This window comes from Phyllostomus hastatus, unplaced genomic scaffold (assembly GCF_019186645.2).
Source record: "Phyllostomus hastatus isolate PE091 unplaced genomic scaffold, TTU_PhHast_1.1 phas_contig_90, whole genome shotgun sequence".
NCBI classification, from domain to species: Eukaryota; Metazoa; Chordata; class Mammalia; order Chiroptera; family Phyllostomidae; genus Phyllostomus; species Phyllostomus hastatus.
Window position 1 is genome coordinate 4,044,031 of NW_025333984.1, and position 24,145 is coordinate 4,068,175.

Below are 24,145 nucleotides of genomic sequence, written 5' to 3' on the forward strand. Positions count from 1 at the left end.
GGTTTTTGCCTTTAGTTTTAATATAAATAATAACCTTGATCATAAAGGTTTCATTGATCATTAAAACAGATTACTTCAGACTATAGCTGTGGGTAGGATTAACTGTTTACTTATGCTATATGTTCAGGTGAAAATAGGTCCCCATCCTCCAGGCTGATATTAAGCCATACAGATTGTTGTTAAAGATTTTATTTATTAATTTTTGGAGAGAGGGGAAGGGAAGGAGGGAGAGAGAGAGGGAGAGGGAGAGAGAGAAGGAGAGAGAGAGAGAGAGAGAGAGAGAGAGAGAGAGAGAGAGAGAGAGAGAGAGAGATGTGGCTGCCTCTTATATGCCCCCACTGGGACCCAGCCCACAATCCAGGCATGTGCCCTGACTGGGAATCAAACCAGCGACCCCCTGGTTCACAGGCCAGCACTCAGTCCACTGAGCCACCTTAAGCCATACAGTTTTAAAATATTAGCCCTGGCTGGTATAGCTCAGTGGACTGAGTGCCAGCCTGTGAAGCAAAGGGTCTCGGATTTGATTCCCAGTCTAGGACACATGCCTGGGTTGCGGGCCAGGTCCCCAGTAGGGAGTGTGCAAGAGGCAACCACACATTGATTCCTTCTCTTTCTCCCTCCCTTCTCTTCTCTAAAAATAAATAAAATGTTTTAAAAAATAAAATATTGAAAATTTTCTGTACCAGTTGGTAAATAGGTACTGCCAAGAGCTCCTAAATAATAATTACACACCCAGGCCAATAAATGATCAGTATCCAGAGCCCCGTAAGTGACTACCTGTCACCCAGGCCACCCTTATCCTTCTAGTATCCTCCACCATTCCCCATAGTCTAAAATGGATTGACATCTGGTATAGAAATAGGGCCTCCCAGCATCTGCTGCTAAGGTTTGGTGTCCAATTCTGTTTGGTTGCTCATACCATTCTGATGTTTGATTATTTTAAACATCACTCCTTGATCCTCTAATCTTATTTCCATGACATAAGGTCATTTTTGTAGACAGAACCAGCTTACCACAGGACCCCTAGTACAGTTTATTGCTCTTATATAGCCTAAATTCAGTTAGTGAAAGGAGAAATTAATATGGAAATATTAGCAGGGAAAATGTTTATAAAAGTTAGGGAAAGTATCTCTACTTTTTAAAAAAGTGGGAGCCACAATTTTTGTTAGGCATTACAATGCTGTCAGCAGATTGAAGGAGGTGAAAAATTAATAGTGCTATACTGGCCATTTGTTCATTCACTATGACACAATATGGGGTAAGTTAACAGTATATAAGGTACTATATCCTTGCCCTCAAAGTTCTTACAGTCCAGCAGGGAAAATATCACAGGTACCCATTTAACTATTCATATAAAATAAAATGCTGATAGCCATTTACAGGATCACATTACTGCTAAGTGTCTTTTAGAAAAGTACAATGTCAGCGTTCTGTGATACCAGAGAACCGCCAAAGAACTGGAAATTTTTCAGTTACTCTGGGAAGAAATAAAAGGGGTCACTTAGATAAAACCAGATTATTTCTGTGATATTAAATTAGTATTAAAATAAAGCACTGAAATTGGTAGAAGGCTGAATTATTTTAGCCTTCAAAGGGCTGAAATAATTTTGGAACTGTATAAATGTAACTACTCCTTAACTGTTAAGGAGTTTAAATTACATTTGGCCCTTTGAAGGCAACCGCGAGGCTGACATGGCCCCTGGTGAAAAGGAGTTTGACACCCCTCCTATATTGGCTTCTCCATATGAGAAGCTCATAGGGAGTGATATTGCATCAATGGATGCTAGGGAAGAGGCTCCCTAGGTGTCAGACATCAGGTTTGACTTACTCTTTGCCTCACTCATTCAATCAGTTCTCACTGAGTGCCTACTGTGCATCAAGTGTTGCCCCTTTCATTTTATTTCTGGAGGTCTGTCTTCCTTTCCTTTCCCACATGGTTTGGCCAATTCACTGGTGTCCTGAAATGCATCAAACTCAATTCTCCCCTCTGGTGAGCTTAAGTGGAATTTAATAATCCTTGCTAAATTGTCTTGTGACTCTGTCATATGAATAAAGGCTACAGACTCTGGGTTAGATTGTAAGCATCAAATTAATTTTCCTGCAAAGGTCAGGCTGCTCTCTTGGCATTCTGTTGTGCTTGAAGGTTAGTCTCGGCATACTTGACCAAAACCATCCTGTCTGAGCTGTATTCAAAACAGATTTCAATATATAGCCAGATTGAAAACCAGGCATTTGGAGATAAAAGGCTGTGTACTATGACCCCCTGGAAATAGCAAGCAGCTGCAGTGACTTTGTGTGTGCCTACAATAAATGCATCATCATCTCCAGAAGATGATGGGCATTAAGCTCAGAACCTCTTACTCCCAAAGCAAATGTGTGCTCTTCTTTTACACCTAGCTGTTCACATCAGAGGAAAGAAATATTTCTTCCCAAATGACTTCTAAGCATGCTTGCCTGAGTACAGCCCCTGGGGAATCAGGACCTATCAGTAGAGTTTGGCTCCAAAAAAGACATAATTTTGTTCAGATAATGGCAGACACCTTCATCCTGGTTCTCTTTAACCTTCTTCTTTGTAATTTACTAAGAGCTCTCTTTCCAGCTCACTTCCTTTGGCCAACCCTGTTGTGAGTTCCTGCACTCCTCATGTACATATCTAATATAGTTGTTGGTTCAAGTTCTACAAGTAACATTCATGTAATAACTTGGCATTTATATTCCTGCAAAAGTCAGAGGGTGGGCTCTGATGCTATAAATTCATATCCACGCTATTGTCATGGCTGTAATACCTTTAAACTATAGAGGCTGGGGTCACAAACTTCTTGTAGCAGGACTATTCCTTTGGGCATAATTGTGGTCTCTTTCAAATTTCCTTAAGAGAAATAGCAATGGTCAATTTTCTCTTCCAGAGAGTCCTATAGAGGGAAATACAGTCGGGTTGCAATTTTGAAATTAATTCTTCTCTATGAGAATTGTACTAATAGATCTAGGGAAGCTCTGTACCCTGTTTGTTGCTCCTTAAAATGCCCAGCTTTCACCTGTGACAGTCACACTGTTGATCCACTGTGTGTAGGACACTGTGTTCAGTGATTGGGTTTTATAGAGTAATCCACATCCCTTGCCCAAACCCCCTGCAGCTAGTTGTGTTTGCAAGACAAGGCAAGGTGAGATGTGTAGCCTGAGGCTATAGAGAAGAGCAGAGTAGAGCATGAAGTTGCTTAGGAAGGCATCATCTGGAATAATGATGAATACCAGCTAAGTCACTAAAACAGATCCAGAATGCTTTTTCCAGGAAAACTCAGTCCTTTGTTGAGGGGGTACACAAGTCAAACACCTTAATTTTTTAAACAGAATGACAGCTTAGCCACTTTTTATGTTTAATAGCTAAAACATGTGGGTCTCTCTTCAGCCCACAACACAGACTATCTGCCTTCCATTTGTTCACCACAGCACTCCATCTTGAAATATCTTCCCTCTGGCTCCTAGCTGCATATAGGGATATGCCAATGCTTGCCTGAGAAATGCTGTCCCCAGGGAAGCAGGCTTTATCTATGGAGTTTGATTAGAAACTGACATGATCGTGTTTAAATAATGGCAGATACCTCTATCCTGGTGGTCTTAAAACTCATTTTTCTTTCTAATTTACTTCACGCTCTCTCCTGTTCATTTGTTTTGGCCACTCCCATTTGGAAGTACATTCACTGCTGATGTAAGTGTCTAATATACTTGTCAGTTTAAGTTCTACTGGTACTATTCATGTAAGAATTTACCAACATCTTACTTTTTAGGTTTGCTCATTCTTTTTTTCTAACCAGTAAGACAAACAAAATTGTACTTTATACTTAGTAGATTATACTTAGGCCTTCTGTGTAGTATTGTTTGGTCTTTATTTTGTGTGTAAATTTTCCCACCTCCACGCCTAGTAAATTATACACTCTGAGGAAAGGAGCTCTCTTTTGCTTCTTTTTTGTCCCTCTCAGACACTAACACAAAGCATAATAGGGGCTCAGTAAGTACTGTTTGTTCATTCATGAAAGCAGGAAATACTATCCAAATGGATTATACTGGTTTCTGAATTCCAGTGTACCCTTTTGTTATTCTCAGAAGTAAAATTTTACTCAGAGGTTGCATTGTTAACAATATTCTTCCAGAAGTAAAAATGTATTCTCTGTTTCTGTGCTCTGAGCTACAGTCAGAAATTCCTACTGTAGTGGCTTAAGGAATCTACACTTTCTCTGTAGCTGAAAGAGTGACTGGAAACTCTGATCCACTGCATTCAGCAGGCACTGCCATCATTGAAAGAACAGCCCAAAGTCCTTTGCCTCTATACCTGGGCACCCTTTATAACCCACATTCTCTTATGGAATGGTGGTGCCACCTCTGCTAATTTTCACTTAACCTCACCATGCCTCCCTGTTTTCTTCAAAAAAAAAAAGAAAATCCATCAGTATAGACCTGTCTTCCAGGGATGTTTTGAAGACATAATGCTGATAAGAAAACATTCTCTATAGAAGAATATTGATGACAGTTATTTTGTAGCCACAAAAGGAGAGGGCACTCAGCAGTAATTGGGGGCCATGTTTAGCCACCCAACCACCCATTATCATTAGTTCTCAGATTGATTCTAATGTATCATAATAATGCAGTTTGTAATCCACGTGTTGGAGGGTAATTTATCATCAGGTGGTGATAGTAATAACAAGCTGTTTGAACATATTCAGAACATAAACATCTCTTGGTTTTATTCCTTCCATTGTTGGCAAGTCTAATTTTACACCTTTTTGCCTATCCTATTTTTTTTTATATTATGTTGCATATCATGGTGTTGTTTTTATTCCTTAAATAAGTTTAGTGTCTCAATGAACAGCTAGAACACAGGAGATTTAGAAAAGCAGTTTCAGTAGCCATGTCCAATTTAAGAATGGTAGTGGATTTTATCACTCAGCTGTATTAATGGACCTCATTCCTGCTATATTGAGTTTCTTTCCCTAATGTATTTGTATAAAAGCCCTTGCCTCTCCCACTAACCCCTATGGCTGGTGGTTAGCTCATTACTGGGCATCTGTTGCCATAGCTGCAGCCACCCCTCAGATGGAGCCCTAGCGCTAGCCTCTGCACAGTCCATGTGAGGCTGGCTTGCTTGTTCCAGGCATCAGCTGTTAGGCAGAGGGCAAGAGCCTTGCAACCTCAGAGGTCAAACAGCCTGTCCCAAGTGTTTACAACCTGTCTGTTTTGTTTTTTTTTTTTTCTTAGCAGCAGATGGGCATGTGGCTATCTAGCGACAAGGCTGGGAAACCCGTGGGAACATTAGCAGCACCCTTTCTCTTGCACCCTCCTAGGCACCTAAGCAAGCCTAGCCCCATATTAAAAAAAAGATGATCACTATTTCCCCCTCTGTTGTTTGAAGCTCTTTCTTCAACACCTGTGGCAGCTGTGGGGAATTTTGCACAACTTGCATCTGTTCACTGAAATAATTGCTAGCAGTTTATGGAGCATCTCTTGTGTATATTTTTGCCCATTTACAGATTTGATCGTGTCATTTGCAGAATGGAAACGTGGCTTTCCACTACTTACTCTCATTCTTGTAGAGCTTCACAGAGAGACTCTTTTAAAAACAAAATGGAAATGACATGCAAATTATTATGTTACTATCACACAGGCAAAAGTCAGGACCTTCAAAAGGTTCCTCAGACACAAACTGATCAGGTGATGAGCAAATTTTGCATGCATTTCTATTTGAGTTACCAGCCAGCACTGGCCTATTGAGAAATGACTAAGAAGAGATAATGTTAGATGCCTGTAATATGTGACTTATTTTCTGCCCTAGGCTCCAGCACTGATGTGCTTTAAAGCAAACACAATTCCCACACATGCCAATTGGACGGTTACAATGTGCTTTAAAGCAAACACAATTCCCACACATGCCAATTGGACGGTTACAACGGGTACATCTTAAGGAAGATGTTTTACTAGGTGAAAAGTTTCCACATATACTAGTAATACAGATTTGGAAAAGAAAATTTAATTTTGTCTGTGTTGTGCCAGCTTTGCCAGACAGGTGGCAAGGATGAAATGTGGATTAGCTTCAAACTTTGAAAATTCATAAGCATCTAGTCCAGGGCTGTCCATCCTTTTGGCATCTCTGTGCCACACTGGAAGAAGAAGAGCTGTCTTGGGCCACACATTAAATACACTGAGATATGTATTTACAAAAAAATCTCATAATGTTTTCAGTAAATTTATGATTTTGTATTGGGCTGCATTCACAGCCATCCTGAGCCTTATGTGGCTTGCGGGCTGCAGGTTGGACACCCCTTGACTTTAACAGAACTGACACTACAGCATCAATAATAGTAACGGAGCAGCATCATCATAAACAACTAACATTTATAGAGTATCTTACAGCTTTCAAAACAATTTTACAATTATTAATCTCTTGCTTAACCACCTTATCAACCCTGTAAGATCACTATTGTTTTTGTTTACATTTTTGTGATGAGGAAACCAAGGATCAGAGACATTAAGTGACTTGCCCAAGGTCACACGTCATAGTCTTCTGACTGCAACCCCCTCATGTACCCATGCTAGGCAACATGCATAGCCCTGTCATCCTGATCTCTAGCCCACTGCCACTTCCATGTCCCCAATCCTCCAGGTAAACAAATTAAAGTCCATGCAGGAATTTGCTAGAAAAACAAAATGAAAGTGGCCATCTTACAAACCAAATACTGTCTTTCCGTATGGGTTTACTACTAAATGATACCTTTGACACTCATGTTTGCTCATAAATCACTAACTACTGGACAAGCTGGGTGTGGGGAGTGAGGGAGAGGGGAGGAATGCGAGGGAGAACAGCATGAACTAAAGCTTCTGGCAACTAAAGAATCCTTCAGAAACTCAGATAAAACCTTTGTGAAGAGATAGACTCATTATATGTAGTAGTGATGTAAAGATAAGCAAGAAATTATTAACAGAAAATTCAGAATAGTAGTTATCTCTGAAGGGAGATGGAAGGAATCCGGGAGAGGCAAATGGTAACCTTTAAAGGTAATAGTTGTATTCTTTTTCTTAAACTGCATGTTGAGTATACAGTTTTCATTGCATCATTGTTTTATGCTCTATGCTTATATTTTATAAATCCTCCTTTGTATCTAATCTATTTAACTTAAGCAATGAGTGTGAGTCAGTGGAAAATAGAATGTGATCTACAAAAATATGCTACATTTTTAAGGGGCAGTACTGTTGGAAACTAGGTTCACTTTGATAAAAACCTCAGCCAGTCTTCCCTGATGCTGTTTCCCAATGACATACCAGTTAGTTTCCCAAGCAGTTGTGATTTGTGAGGAGAGCATGCTTTTCCAGAATTTTCCTGGGGTCATTGAGTATTTCAGCTGCCTTGTTTCCTCCCGCCCTCCCCTTTTCTAACAGTGAACTTCTAGCTTCTAGGAGAGCAAAAAACAGAGGCACAGTCATTTGGGAATGTGAAGTTAGGTGGTTAAACTGTAACCATGGATTTATGGGTACTTACCCAAAGACTTATCTTTATGGCTTTCCTTGGTGTTGAATCTGACAGAGAATACAGTAAACTGGTAGACATGTGTATTTATTGTCATCACTGGTTGTTTTCTCTCTGGCCATCTAGGCATGCTACAAGCACAGGCTGACAGGAATTATGCCTTTTCTTCCATGTGGAAATAAGTATATAGGCAAATACTCCCAGCCTGATTTTCTTTCCAATTCATTATTTACAGGGAATTCACCCTTTGTAATAATTTTCAAATCAAATTTGCTCTACCAATCCCTGGAAAGTTTGCTCTGAAGATCATCACCAACTTAGCTGTCTTATTTTTTAACATCTTATGTCTCCTCTATGTTAATACCAAATTTTAAAAGAAACACACAGATGGATAAAAAGTGATGTCACTAGTGGCCTGGAGATTCACTCAAGAAGAAAAATTAAGTTACAACAAAAGTGTATAAAAGGAAGAGAAGTCAATAACTCACATGTGTTTGTTTTGTGGACTACTATTGTAGTATTGCTACAGGAGAACTATTGAATGAAATTGGGCAAAATATGCCATATGTAGGAATTATTTCAGGAAAGATACTATTATTAATACTGTCCCAGAATCACAAACTGATGACCAAATCAGTTGCACATGGATTGTTCCTCAAGTAACTGGTACAGTTGGTGTCCTCTGCCCAACTGTCGTGGAGGTCAAAGCCATGGCCATAACCTCCCTCTGTTTTATTGAGAAACTGTTGATAAAGAGCAAGTTCTTCTCTTGCCTACCCTATTGCCTCCTGTTCTTATCACCTGGAGTGATTAAGAGAGAAAGGACATGGATGAAAAGGTAATCCATACTTTTGGAGAAAAAAACAGCAATTGGGATTTGACAGGAGGTCTGATGAATTAGGGGTATATATAGTGGACGAGGAGGGTAACACGAGAAAATCATTTGAGGAATTTATTAGCAGTACCACTTTTAAAAAAAATGCATCAGTCAGATGAGAGGTATATGAATTAGCCCTGCTCTTTTTTCTGACAGTGTTCCTGGTAGAGAACTGATTAAAGGGAAGCCATCTTGGTTTTTTTAGTTTATATATACTCCCCACTATTATTAATGGCTGGTCCCCATACTGGTACTGTCCTATTCTTTATACCTGAAGGAATTATAACATTCTGCTCTCTTTTCACCTGCAGTGACCCCTGTTTTCCAGAATCTGTCAGAGGTAATGTCCACTATAGTTAATAATTTAATAATAGTTTCTAGTATTCTACTACCACTTACTGAAGCTAGGCACTTCAATGAGCACTTTTCACATTTTTCTCTCCTTTAATCCTTACCACAGCCATATAAGAAAGGTACTATTATTATCCTAATTTTTTAAAGATTTTATTTATTTTTAGAGAGAAAGGAAGGGAGGGAGAAAGAGATGGAGAGAAGCATCATTGTGTGGTTGCCTCTCATGAGTCCCTTACTAGGGACCTGGCCTGCATCCCAGGCATGTGCCCTGACTGGGAATCGAACCAGTGACCCTTTGGTTTGCAGGCCCATGATCAGTCCATTGAGCTACATCAGCCAGGGCTATTATCCTAATTTTTCAGACATGGAAATGAAGAGCAGAGACATTATGTGACTTCCTTAGCATTACACAGCTAAGTGGTGGGTCAGGATTAGAACTCAGGTATGTTTTTCTTCTTTCAGGGTCACACAGCATTAAGGCTTGAGAGTGTATCATGCTTGATCTATCCAAAGGCATTATGGAGGTTGATGGAAGTGTGCTGCAGAAAAAAAATAGTCACTTTAAAACATGAAGTTGGAGGGGAGCAGTGCAAAGTTTTATATACTAAAGGTTCCTGATTATTTGTCAAATTGAGGCACAGTTTGAAAACTCAAGTAGGTCTGCCTATACAGACAAAGAAACTAGAAAGGGGCCAGGCCTGCTAGCCCAAAGCAGAGCCATTAATCACTGCCTCATGCATCTGTATGTGTATATATAGCATTGCCCTTAATATTTGAGGATGACTCTGCTGAGATAGCTAGTTCTCAAGCCAAAGTTCCCATTATCATTAGGATTTAACACTTAACTTGTTTATAGTGGTCATGGGCAGTCTCCCTCCCTCCTGACTTAGATCATGGCCTTGTAGTTAGTGACTTGCAAAGCAAGTCAACATTATAGTCTAATACCATCCTCTCAAAGTCCAACCAACTGGAAAATACAAAATGACTCCAATTTTTTAACATTGTACTTGTAGGAGAGAGGAATAATAAGTAAAGTGATATGAAAAATATTCTCCACAAATGCCCATTCTCCCAAATAAGACTATGCTAGTATTTATACTTAGTACAAATGCAGCCTTATCTCCTACACATTTTAAGATATCCACAGTACCATAATAATTGGCTTATCTTTCAAAACTCACCTTAAAGTCACCTTCTCCAGCTTTCTTATCACTTCCTCTATGCTCCCCTTTGTCCTCCAGTACCACCTCCTTCCTAGCAGAGTAACTGCGTCCTCCTTCTTCACATCTCTCTTTTTAGCCATTATCATACTATACAACAGTTTTTCTTTTCATGTCTGTCTCTCCTGTTACTCTATGAGCCCCTCAAAGGCCAGGAATACATGGACTTTTCACCTTGATGTTACCCAATAATGATGGATTTAACATGTTTGTTAAATTAATATTCAGGTGATTCTGATGTACATGGCAGGACTACACTTTGACAGACACAGATGTGAGCGATTGTTATACAGCAAGTGAACAGTTGAGCTAGAGTTCAAATTCAGCCCTTCTGATTCCACATCTAGTTCATGCTATATTTATCTTCATTGTACTCTATCTCCTATGGCAAACAAATGGACTGAAAAATGTTGGAAAGATTTTTCAGGAATAAAGGCTAAAGCAAAAATGGCTTGTGAATTAACCCCAGGGCTATTCTTTTTTTTTTCCTCAAAGAGATCTTACCAGACATCCAGCAGTGTAGCAGCTGGGTTGCCAAGTCATGTCTTACGCAACTTACCTCAGGAAAACATAGACCATGGAGCTGTGGGAACTTACAGAGCCCATTCTTTTATTTTTCCTTTCTCCATTCTGCCCTCAACCCCAGTCATGCCATTAACTTAAAGAGCATGTTCAGTACCTGAAATTCAATTAGTTGATCTGTTAAATATTAACTTTTATAGCTGAAAACCAGTACCTAAAACATTTAGGATCCTGACAGAAATATTAATATGTCTGTTTCAAAACCAGGAAAAGAACTATGTGACTTAACAGGCAATTAGTGCAGATGTTAAAGGAGCTAGGGTGAGGTAGCATTTTTGCTACCCAAAATATGCTTTCAAAATTGTTTATCTCCCTGGCTGGCACAGCTCAGTGGATTGAGTGCAGGCTGGGAACCAAAGTGTCCCAGGTACGATTCCCAGCCAGGGTACATTCCTGGGTTGCAGGCCAGAACCCCCAGCAACCGCACATTGGTGTTTCTCTTTCTCTCTCTCTCTCTCTCTCTCTCTCTCTCTCTCTCTCTCTCTCTCTCTCTCTCTCTCTCTCTCTCTCTCTCTCCCCCCTCTCTCTTTCTATCTCTATCTCTATCTCCTTCCCTTCCCTCTCTGAAGATAAATAAATAAAATAAAATCTTTAAAAAATTGTTTATCTAAATAGTAAGTGAGGAAATATGTAATGAATGTGATGACACAGTCCTAACGACTAGAGGGATGGCCATTTACCCTCGACCAGGGTAGTAATAGTTCGCTGGTATTTCAGAATCCCAAGAAGCCAGGGGTGGAGAATTAAGGACCCTAGTTTAGAGAACCTGTCTAGTGGGGTTATCCACTGCTCTTACTAACTGAGGAAACCCTCCAAGGTTCCCGTGGTGGAACCTACCAGTATTCCAGGACCCCTGCATCCAACCTCATTCTATTCTCCTGGCTCACATCTAGCTAATAACCTTGAAGTGACAAGCTATTCCTGAGATTCTTCAACTTGTGCCAGGCCATTCAGAAAAGAAGGTCCCTGGCTTTAGCTCAGATAAGTGGGAGAAGAGATCCCCAAATGGCAGATAAGCAGTTTTATTCCTAACTGGAAAAAAAAGGAAGGGAAAGATGAAGGGAGTTAGAGTAAGATTATGATTGAGTACTTGCTGTATGTCATATATCCAGCCCAGCATTCTTTATACAGTAGTGATGATTATTACTATCATATATAGCAATGATAAATTGTGTGGTCTCTTAAGCCATACTACCTAAATTTGAATTTCAACTCCAGCATCAACTCCATATGTGACCTTGGGCAACTTCTTAATTTCTTTGTGTTTAATTTTTCTTTTCTGCAAAATGGGCCTAAGATAAAAATTACCTATCTCATGGGTTTATGAGGATTAGATTACTTAGTACATATAAAGCCTTAAAACAGTGTTTTGTACATAATAAGAATTTAAGGCAATATTAAGAATCAACATTATTATCAGTAGCTTAGTACCTGAGAGATGGGTTTCACTATCTCCAAGTACAGGTGAACGAGTAGGCTAAACAGTATGTAGAACATGCGTAAAGTCAGAAAGCTAGTAAATAATAGGGCCCAGATTCGATTTTACATCTCTCTGGTGTCAAAGTCTATATTCCTTCCACTATACCTGTTGCCTTCATAAATATAAGATATATACTGTGTGTTCCTTGGAGAGACATGTACCAAAACATATGGACTTCTTCCTTGATACGCTCCCGCCTCCACTGCAACTGCTGTCTGGAAGTCTGTCTTGGTGCCCTAGTCTCTTATAGATCTAGTTAAAAGCTCTGAGCATCCTTATAACTGGTCCAATATGGATGTGGCTGTCTCCATGACCATCCAGCTTATAGACTAGAACAGTGAATCTTCCAGGATGAGTGAGGCTCAGTTTGTGAAAGCACCTTCTACCCTGAGGTTTTCAGCTGCATACCATGAGGATCAAGCTATATCTCCCACTGCAAACCCCATCACATCCACAGTTTGTGTAAGAATGATTCCCTACTATATAGGCTAGCATAAAAACCTTCTCTTTCCATTTTCTTTTTCCTTTTTCTTTTCTTTTGCCCTTCACTTCCCCAAGGAAGAATATGCTATGACATCTTGAGGTCTCTTTGATCTTTCCTTGATACAAGTCACAAGGAGACAAAGCCCTTGCCTGTCTAAATAGCGTTATCTCTCTTAAACTGCCTGGGAGCCTTGTCTTACAGAAGCCTGTCAGTTCTCTAATCCTGCAAAACAATGATGCAAGCTGTGGCATCACTGCTGGTGACATCTGTGGTCAGAGATGGAGTGGGGCTTCAGTGCATTGTTCACAAACAATGATGGACTGTTACTTTTCAAAAAAAAATGAATAGGGACTCAAAACAACACCTACAATGCACAATGTATTGCTTCATGAACAATATATACCAAACAGAAAAACCTTGATCCCTAGGCTTAATGCAGACCCAAAATATGATTTACTCTGCTGTTTCCTTTCTTTAGCCAGAGACAGAAATCAAAATGTTACTTAGTTCTAGGACTTCCAACCCTGCCCTTGTACTGTAATCTTTCACAGGAAATACTTCTTGAGTGCCTACTGTATGGGTGTGATATGCTAACGATGGGGATTTCTCCTGTGTTCCATGCAAGCATTTTCTAAACTTCTCTTTTTCCTTTATCTCTTTCCTTTCTCATGATATTCCTAGTGCTATTTCCAGGACCACTCCGTAAACAGTAACCTGTCAGTCCTCCATAGCACGTGGACTCCCCACTATGTAACAAAATTATTTTGAATGAAGTTAAAGACAACTAAGTGCTGCTAGAGTCATCATACTAAAAACACAAAATGAACTTTTTGGACAATGCAATAGTTAAGAGCATGAATTGTGGAGCCAAACCACCTGGGTTTGAACCCTAGCTCCACTGCAATGAACAGGTAGAGGTTGTTTAAACTCTCTATTCCTAGTATCTCAGCAGTAAAATGGGGATAATGACAGGAGTAATGAGAGGTCGTACTTCATAGGTGGTTGTGAGTTTTAAGTTAATGTACATAAAGTGCCTAGAACAGTGCCTGGCACATACAAGTATTAAATAACTGTTAACCATCATTAGTTATGCTATAATTACTGTCATTAATGCTATTATTCACCATTTATCTATGTCCTCATATACTCCAGAGGTCCAATGTCTTATCCAGCTTTGGACCACTATCTTCTGCAGAAATGACTAGAAACCTATGTCCATGGTTCAGAACCATACAGTGCAAAGAGATTTTATATGGATGTGGGTCTATGAAATAAGCATTGCAAGTAAGCCACACTTCGTACAATTGCTAAGTTCTTGCAGAGTCCATTTATTTAAAAGTACACCTATTGGCACCAATTTTGAGCTAGTCACTGTACAATATACAAAAGCAAATGAGGTTTATATCCCCTTCCCTCAAGGAATTAACAAATATGGCAGCTAAATGCACATTTATTTTAGCAAATTTAATTATGTTAAGTTCTCAAAGAAATTCCAGTCAGTTCCTTCTTACCCATGAAGAATTTCTCTGTGAGGAAAATTATCTTACCATCTCCAGGTTTATTGTTCTTAGAGTTTGTTTTTCTTTAATTGTGATTTTTTTTCATATTATCAGCATCTTAGGATTATAATACCTCAAATTATCATCATTTGGTCTTCCTCACACTCTTCATTTAAAATGTTTAATACTCTGTCCTCAGAAGAAAAACACCAAAAGATATTTTATCTTCATACAACAATAGAGTAATATCCCATTCTGAATAGTGTGGTACCCGCTTCTGGGAAAAAGAATGTCTATGCAGGCCTTTCTTATACATACTCCTATATTTCTTCATTCATTTATTTAAAACAGTTTATTGAACATCTATTCCATTTGAGACATAGTGTCTAGGTAGTAGGAACAACAAGGAGGAATAATGGATTCCAGAGTCTAGTGGGATATATATACATAGAAAGAGGTGTTAAAAATATAATCTAATAAGGGCTATAATAGTAATGTGTTCAATGAGCTAGGAGAACAGAGAAACTAAATGGGCTCTTTCAGAGGGAGTTTAGTGTGACAAATCAGACTATGGACATTGACATCAGAACTTCCTAGGTTCATGTTTCTATTCTACCACTTTTAGCTGTGATATTGAGCTGATGACTTAAACTATCTGTGCCTCAGTTTCATATTCATATGGTATATTATAATAATTTATATATATTCTCTGTCTTTCAAAAGACTTCAAGCCCTTCAAGGGCTGGGACCCCATCATCATTATCATCTTAACTATTACCATATTATTATTACCACTTACCAAGTGCACAATATGTGTCAAGGGACATGAATAAAGGACTCATGGGCATGAACAATGGGGGGAGAATCGACTGTGGTAGTGGGGGATGGGGCAGGGGACAGCAACAGGGGAAAAGTCGGGACAACTATAACTGAACAACAAATAAATAAACAAACAAATAAATAAATATTGAAAAATAAAAAAAGAAGCCATGCTAAATTGTTTACCCACATTTTCTGATTTAATGTTCAACAGACCTATTAGACAGATACTGTTGTTTTCTTAATTTTTCATTCTCCTTTTTCCTCATCAAGCCCACTTATTTATTCAGAGCACTTGCCACAATATGTAATTATTTGATTTGCATTTGTATTTTAATGTGTCCCTCCTGCACTAGAGTATAGCTTCATAATACCAAAGATGAGGCCTATTTGACACACCATAATGTCTTCAACAACTAAAATGTTGCCTGACACATAAAAAATATTCAGTGAATGTATGGTAAATATGGAAAGAAGACTGGAATGAAAACCAACAAAAAAGAAAAGAAGAAAATAAAAGAGAGAAAGAATGAGCATGTTATAGTTACAAGTAAAGCTAGGCTCTGGTCCAGAGTCATATGATGCCTAAATCCATGTTCTTGATCACTATATAGGATTGCTTCCTACTCTGCTTTTGACAAAATCCTCTCTCAATTTTGTATAAAACTATGTAACAAAATTACAAGAAGCATAAAAACCAAAGGACATAAACCTGGACACAAGAAAGAGAATTACAGGAGACTAAATTATCAGAGGTGAGCTTTTGTCTTAATAAAAGAATATATTGTGCCTGGCTGGTGTAGCTCAGTGGATCGAGCATGGACTACAAACCAAAGAGTTACTGGTTCAATTCCCAGTGAAGGCACATGCCTGGGTTGCAGACCAGGTCCCCAGTGTGGGCCATGTGAGAGGCAACCACACACTGATATTTTCCCCCTCTCTTTCTCCCTCCTTTCCCCTCTCTCTAAAAATAAATAAATAAAATCTTTAAAAACAAGAATATATTGTAATTGGTGAGATGGCACCAACATACTAAACTTGTTTCAAAGGAAATAAAGGAAATATTTGAAATAATCAACTCTATTACAGGATGGGTATATCACAGTGTGTGTGTATGTGTGTGTGAACTTCAAGATCAAGTAACTTCTACAGTAATTGACTAGTTAATGAGTTAAGCATAAACAATGCAATGGAAGGGATTTAATAGTATGGAGTGATCTCTGCTTAAAGTGGATGATCGTTTCCAAATCTTTTATTATTTCAGTGCTAATGAACTCTTGTTCCAAGTGCCATATCTTCAGTCAACTTTCTTAGAAGGCACTCATTCACAACCACTTTACAACCTGTGATCTCTTGAGGAGTTGCCACACAAGTGGAACAAAAGAGCCAGTTTAGCAGGATAGGTTGTTTAGACTTGGGTTAGGTATTTTGAAGACCATTTATCAAACATTAGCACTTACCTTCACTCATTGGAAAATTAAAAATCTATTTAGTGACATGGGACTACTTCATAAAACACTTAAATAAATTACTGGATGTCCATTTTTAATCTGGAAAGTGAATCAGGCCAGGACTTAACTTTTCCACTATTAAGTGATAATTCCAAACAGATGTTTATCACAGCATGCTTTGTTAGTGCAAACCTTAAATCCAGATTGCCACCAGAGATGGTCATCTGGGATTTTTCTTTGAAAGTAAAAATTTACAAGTTTGTGCATGCATGTGATTATATCCATATGAGAAACAGGTTATAGCTAATGAGATTAAACTGAATTATTAGTTGGGTGAATCTATCTCTGGTTTTCACTCTTAAGTAAATTCCTCTGTGTAATTACAGTTGTCCTGGAGAGACAATCAGTTTGGCAATCATACCATTCCTTTCAAAACAAATCTATCATTCAAAAAAGGTATACAAATAATCAACGAGAGTCATTGCATAGATTGCTTATTGTGTCCCAAATCAATGTAAGTTGATTTTCTTTATTCATTCATTCAAATATTTCTTGCATACCTACTTTATACTAGACACTGAACTAAGAAATGGGGAAACAGAAATTACCAAAACCCAGTACTTGATCTAAACAAATAAAATCAGAAAGAAAAGTCAAGTGACATTCAACACCACAGCAATACAAAGAATTAATAAGGATCTAAAGGAACATGCAGGCTAGCAGAAGAGAGACATGTATCCAGTAACAACAATTCAAAGCAGTTGATGATAAATATGCAGTTGTTTTTGCTTCCTGGAATGCTGTTCAACACTAATCCTCCATTCACTACCTGGAGGAAAATCCAATCCCTCCTTAAAGATTCATTCCAAATGATTCTCTGCCAGTGAAGGCTCTCCTGGCAATTCATCTCCTCCACCCACACCCCTCCCAACCCTAAACACATATATCTAAACCCATAGCAGCAGATTTAATTACTCTCCTGTTCTCATAGCACTTTACTCATAGTTTTATTACAGCACTTACTCAATAATTTGTTTAGGTTGTTTATATGTCATATCTCTCATTGTATTGTGAGTTCTTCCATAATAACAAATGAGGGTTTTTTTCATCTCTCTATTCTTACTCACTAGCACAGAAACTGGCATTTATTAAAGTAGAAGTTTCGTTTGGGGAGGAGTGAGAGAATAAGCAAACAAATGAATGTCAAATTCTAGATACAATGCTTTGAAAACACATAGGGGTGAATACTTAATTCCAGTGAGGTGGCTCCATAGCCAAGGTGACACTGAGATGACCCTTAAAAAATGAGTAGGGAGACTTCCAGCCAAGATGAAAGCATAGGTAAACACACTTTGCCTCCTCGCACAATCAAAATTAAGGACAACAAAAATTTAGAAACAAACAAACAAACAAAAAACAACCATAACTGACAGAAAATTGAACTGTACAGAAGTCCAACAACCAAGGAGTTAGACACAGTCATCCAGTCCGGTAAGAGGGGCAGAGTTGGGCACCAAGTGGAGAGGGTCACAGCAAAAAAGAAAAAAAAATGGTGGCTTGCGGACCCCGGTGCACCAGGAAGTGGCTGACAGACCCCACGCAGACCCAGTGAGGCATGCAGGGTGGCTGGCTGACCAAGCGGTCCCACATTCACACTCAGACAAACCAGGCGAAGCGGGAAACAAGACCGCACAGCCCAGGGCCCCAGCTCAGGGAAATAAGGCTTCAAAACACCAATTGAAAACACCTGTGGGGGTTGAGGCAGCGGGAGAGACCTCCAGCCTCACAGGAGAGTTTGTTGGAGAGACCCACAGGGTCCTGGAACATACACAAGCCCACCTACCCAGGAATCAGCACGAAAAGGGCCCACTTTGCTTGTGGGAAGCAACGGAATCTGAGAGAGAGCAGAGCAAGCACCATTGTTCCTTCTCAGACCCCTCCCCCACAGACAGTGTCACAAAACAGCAACTGGGTTGACCCGACCTGGTGAACACCTGAGGCTCCACCCCTCATACATAAGAAGCGCAACAAGACGAAAAAAAAATGGCCCAAACGAAAGAACAGATCGAAGCCCCAGAGCAAATACTTTTAAGCGACCAAGAGATAGCCAACCTATCAGATGCACAGTTCAAAACACTGGTGATCAGGAAACTCACAGAATTGGTTGATTTTGGTCCCAAATTAGATGAAAAAATGAAGGCTACGCTAAGTGAAATGAAGGAAAACGCACAGGGAACCAATAAGGATGGGAAGAAAACTGGGACTCAGATCAATGGAGTGGACCAGAAAGAAGAAAGAAACAACCAAACAGAAAAGGATGAAGAAACAAGAATTCAAAAAAATGAAGAAAGGCTTAGGAACCTCCAAGACATCTTTAAACGTTCCAACATCTGAATTACAGGGGTACCAGAAGGGGAAGAGGAAGAGCAACAAATGGAAAAGTTATTTGAACAAATAATAAAGGAGAACTTCCCCAATGTGGCAAAGGAAATAGACTTCTGGGAAGTTCAGGAAGCTCAGAGAGTCCCAAAGAAGTTGAACCCAAGGAGGAACACACCAAGGCACATCATAATTGCATTACCCAAGATTAAAATTAAGGAGAGAATTCTAGAAGCAGCAAGAGATAAGGGGACATTTACCTACAAATCATCAGACTGTCAGATGATTTCTCAAAAGAGACCTTACAGGCAAGAAGGGGCTGGAAAGAAGTTATTCAAAGTCATGAAAGGCAAGGACCTACATCCAAGATTGCTCTATTGAGCAAAGCTTTCACTTAGAATGGAAGGGCAGATAAAGTGCTTCTCTAATAAGGTCAAGTTCAAGGAGTACATCATCACCAAGCCCTTATTATATGAAATGTTAAAGGGACTTATCTAAAAAAAAAAAAAGAAGATAAAAAACATGTATAGTAAAATGACAGCAAACTCACAATTATTAACAGCCACACCTAAAGCAAACCAAAATCAAACTAAGCAAACAACTAGAACAGGAACAGAACCACAGAAATAGAGATCACATGGAGGGTTAGCAACAGGGGAGTGAGAAGAGGAGAGAGGGTGAAAAGGTACAGAGAATAGTAGCATAGATGGTAGGTAAATATAGACAGGGGGAGGACAAGAATAGTATGGGAAATGTAGACGCTAAAGAACTTATGACACATGGACATGAACTAAGGGGGGGAATGTGGGTGGGAGAGGGTATGTAGGGTGGAGGGGAATGAAGGGGGGAAAATGGGACAACTGTAACAGCATAATCAATAAAATAAATAAATAAATAAAAATAAACAACCTTTTTAAAAAATGAGTAGGATTTGACAGGCAGAGATAAGTGCTGGGGGAGGGGAGGGAGATGAGAAGCGCATTTAGGGAAGAACTTCTTAAGACTTTAAGAACAGGACTTCTGGCCAACATGGAGGCATAGGTAGATACACTTTGCCTCCTCGCACAACCAAAAGAAGGAAAACAACAAATTTAAAAACAAAAAACAACCAGAACTGACAAAATCAAACTGTATGGAAGCCCTACAACCAAAGAGTTAACAAAGAAACATTCATTCAGACTGGTAGGAGGGGTGGAGATGGGCAGCCAGGATGGAGAGAACTTTTGGCAAGGTGGCAGCTGGCAGAATGGGCAGTCCCCTATTGGCATGGGAATAAACCAGGAAGAACAACTGGGGAGCGGATAGACCTCGCAACCCAGGGCTCCAGTGTGGGGAAATAAAGCTTCAAAACCTCTGGCTGAAAAAACCTGTAGGGGTTGAAGTGGCTGCAGGGGAAACTCCCAGCCTCACAGGAGAGGCTGGGAGAGGCTGGGAATATGGCAAAGGAAATAGACTTTCAGGAAGTCCAGGAAGCTCAGAGAGTCCCAAAGAAGTTGAACCCAAGGAAGCACACACTCCAAGGCACATCATAATTACATTATCCAAGATTAAAGGTCAGGAGAGAATCTTAAAAGCAGGAAGAGAAAAGGAGATAGTTACAAAGGAGTTCCCATAAGAGTGTCAGCTGATTTCTCAAAAGAAACCTTGCAGGCAAGAAGGGGCTGGAAAGAAGTATGCAAATCATGAAAGGCAAGGACCTGCATCCAAGACTAATCTATCCAGCAAAGCTATCATTTAGAATGGAAGGGCAGATAAAGTGCTTCCCAGATAAGGTCAAGTTAAAGGAGTTCGTCATCATCCAGCCCTTATTATATGAAATGTTAAGGGGTCTTATTTATCTAAGAAAAAGAAGATAAAAAATACGAACAGTAAAATAACAACAAACTCACAGCTATCAACAATCAAACCTAAAAATAAAAAAAAAAAACTAAGTAAATAACTAGAAAAGGAACAGATTCACAGAAATTGAGATCATATGGAGGGTTATCTATGGGGAGGGGGAGGGGAAAATGGAGGAAAAGGTACAGGGAATAAGAAGCATAAATGGTAGGTACAAAATAGACAGGGGAAGGCTAAGAATAGTATGGGAAATGGAGAAACCAAAGAACTTATGTGTAGGACCATGGACATGAACTAAGGTGGGAGAATGATGGTGGGAGGAGGGTACATGGCAGAGGGGAATAAAGGAGAGATAAAAGTGGGACAACTTTAATAGTATAATCAATAAAATATATTATAAAAAAGAATTTAAGAACTGAATTTATTGTAGCAAAATAATGCTGTTAATTACACATGTTCCTTGTTTTTTCCTGTAAACAAGCCTAGTAAGAATTCTACTTGCTAACATTTTAACAGGTACTTTAAATTAATATATATTTTGAAAAAAGTTAATACGTTGCTGTTCTTTAAAAAAAATGTTAATTTAGATCATTCTCTCCCCACCCCCAGCAGATTAGTCCAGAGTTTGGCTATGTTGGTCCATTTTAAATTCTCATTCTCTTATCTCAAAATCCTTTATTGAGAATAATTCCTGAGTTTCTTATATTTCCCAGGGCGGCAGAGCCAATGAGTAGCCAAATTGCTGCAAAAAAAATATTTTTTGGCATTTCAGCCCAGTCCTTCTGGAGTAGGTAGGAAAGGTTTCATGGAGATGTGGGATATTTACCTCTGACTACTGATATCTATGGAAAAAAACTTTTCATGGCTTTTCTCCTACCTCCCAATTTGCATGCCAAAATGAAAGTCTTTTGTGCTAAGATGATTTATTATTATATCTCTTTTTGTGCAGTATATACCTGCATATACATCTATAACCCATTTCAGTGTCTTGGTTTATGTAATCCATGCTCCTGGAATATCTTCCCCCATTTTTTTTATCTCTCTGATAAAACCACTCAAGACACAACTCTATAGAAATCTGGTCCATTCTTTCAAATTCTTCCTTCTCCATGGAGCCTTCCCCACTTACTCAAGCCACAGTAGTTCATCATTCCTTAAACTTCAGTAACACTTCTGATCTACACCATTTGAGTTTTTCATTTTTCCTGATTGTTTAATTGGAGATAGTAAAACATAATGGCTAAAAGTAAACATCTTGTATGACCTGGGACAATATATGTGACCTTTCAAAGTCTCTCATCTACTACATGGAGATATAAATAGTCCCTATCTCATAGGGTTGTTTAAAAGTTAAATGAGCCCTGGCCAGGTGGCTTAGTTGGTTGGAGCATCATCCCATACACCAAAAGGTTGAAGGTTCAATTCCCAGTCAGGGCACATACCTAAGTTGTGGTTTAAATCTCCAGTTGGGGCACGTACGGGAGGCAACTGATCCATGTTTCTGTCTCACATTGATGTTTCTCTTTCACATCGGTGTTTCTCACATCAGTGTTTCTCTCTCCATCCCCTTCTGTCTCTCTAAAATCAATAAACATATCCATGGGTGAGGATTAAAATTAAAATAAAATAAAATAAAAATAAAATAAAATAAAATATTAAAAAATATAAAAATAATAAAATAAAATCTAAAATTAAAATAATAAAATAAAATAAAATTTTTTAAAAGTTAAATGAGAATAATGCATGCTAAATGCTTTACTACCTAGCATAGTGTTCAATAATTAGTGGTAGTAATGGATGGAGATAGAGTAGTGATAATAAAAATCTTCACCATCATCATTGGTCTCTTTAATTAGTTTGTATAGCCTTTGAATGCAGGGACTGTATTTCCTATCTGCTTATTTTCTGGTAGCCCTCTAACCCCAAAAATACTCAGTTGGCTGATTTAATATCTGTTGATTATATGTTCTATTCTATTCAATAGTACTGCCTCAAAGTTATGAAATTTGATCTGGAATACAATTTTCATTTTTATTGCTGCTGTGGAAACCCTTAGATTTTTTTCTGGGTTTGCATGCATAGTACCTTGGATGGAAGTTTTGCTGATGTAATCATTTGCAACTAGACTATGAGAAAAATGGGAAACCTCTTAATCATCTCAAGCTCCTGTGGTAAGTATGCTTGAAAAAAAAAAGCAGAAAACCATAAACTCTGATGAGCAAAATCAAAGAACTAAATAAATGGAGACGTATTTTCATATTCATGGATAGGAGACTCCATATGATCAGGATGTCAGGTCTTCCTAAGTTGATTCAATGCAGTTTTAATCAAAATCCAAATGGATATTGTATGGATATCAATAAACTGGATCTAAAATTTATATGGAGAGGCAAAAGATCCAGAATAGCCAACATGATATTGAAGTAAAAGAACAAATTTGGAGGATTGATGCTACCCAACTTCAAAACTTACTATAAAGTTACTCTTATCAAGACAGTGTGGAATCATTAAAAAAAATATATAAGTAGGTCAATAGAACAGAATAGAGCACTCAGAAACAAACCTCCATAAATAGAGTCAACTAACCTTTGACAAAGGATCAAATGCAATACAATGAAGCAAAGATAGTCTTTTCAAAAAGATACTGAACAACTTGACACCCACATGCAAAAACAATGAATTGAGACACAGGCCTTATACTCTTCTTAAAAATTAACTCAAATTGAATTAAAGACCGGAATATAAAACAAAAAAACTATAAAACTCCTAGAAGATAACAAGGGACAAAACCTTGGTGACCATAGGTATGGTGATGAGTTTTTAGATATACCACCAAAGGCACTATCCATGAAAGAAAGGCTTGATAAGGTACATTTAATTAAAATTAAAATTTTCTTCTCCATGACAGACAATGTCAAGAGAATGAAGAAGCAAGCCACAGACTGGGAGAAAATATTTCTGATGTACACATCTGACAATGCATTGTTATATAAAATATACAAAGAACACTTAAAACTTAACAAAAAGAAAACAACCTGATTAAAAACTGGGCCAAAGACTTTAACAGATACCTCACCAAAGAAGATATACAGATGGCAAATAAGCTTATGAAAAGATGCTCTGCATCATATGTCATCAAGGCATTACAAATTAAAACAACAATGATACTGCTACATACCTGTAAGAATGTCCAAAATCCAGAACACTGACACTGTATACTGGTGAAGAGTGTGGAGCAGCAGGATCTCTCATTCATTGCTGGTGGAAATGCAAAATAGTATGTCCACTCCAGAAAAAAGGTTGACAATTTCTTACAAAACTAAGCATGCTCTTACCATATGATCAAGTGATTGTGCTGCTTGGTATTTACCCAAAGGAGTTGAAAATTTATGTCCACACAAAAATATGCACACAAATGTTTATAGCAGTTTTATTCATAATTGCTAAAACTCAGAAGCAACCACAATGTTCTTCAGTAGATGAATGGATAAATAAACTGTGGTATATCCAGACAATGGAATATTATTCAACATTAAAAAGAAATGAGCTATCAAGTCATGAAAAGACATGGGGGAACCTTAAATGCACATTACTAAGGTGAAGAAGCCTATCTGATGAGCCATATACTATATGATCTCACCAATATGA

At 38.6% G+C, this 24,145-nt stretch overlaps 1 protein-coding gene across 5 annotated transcripts in view; it reads left to right on the forward strand.

Moving 5' to 3' along the window:
• Positions 1 to 24,145, forward strand: part of ENOX2 (ecto-NOX disulfide-thiol exchanger 2) — a 350,049-nt gene that overhangs the window by 223,792 nt on the left and 102,112 nt on the right. The window lies entirely within an intron of this gene.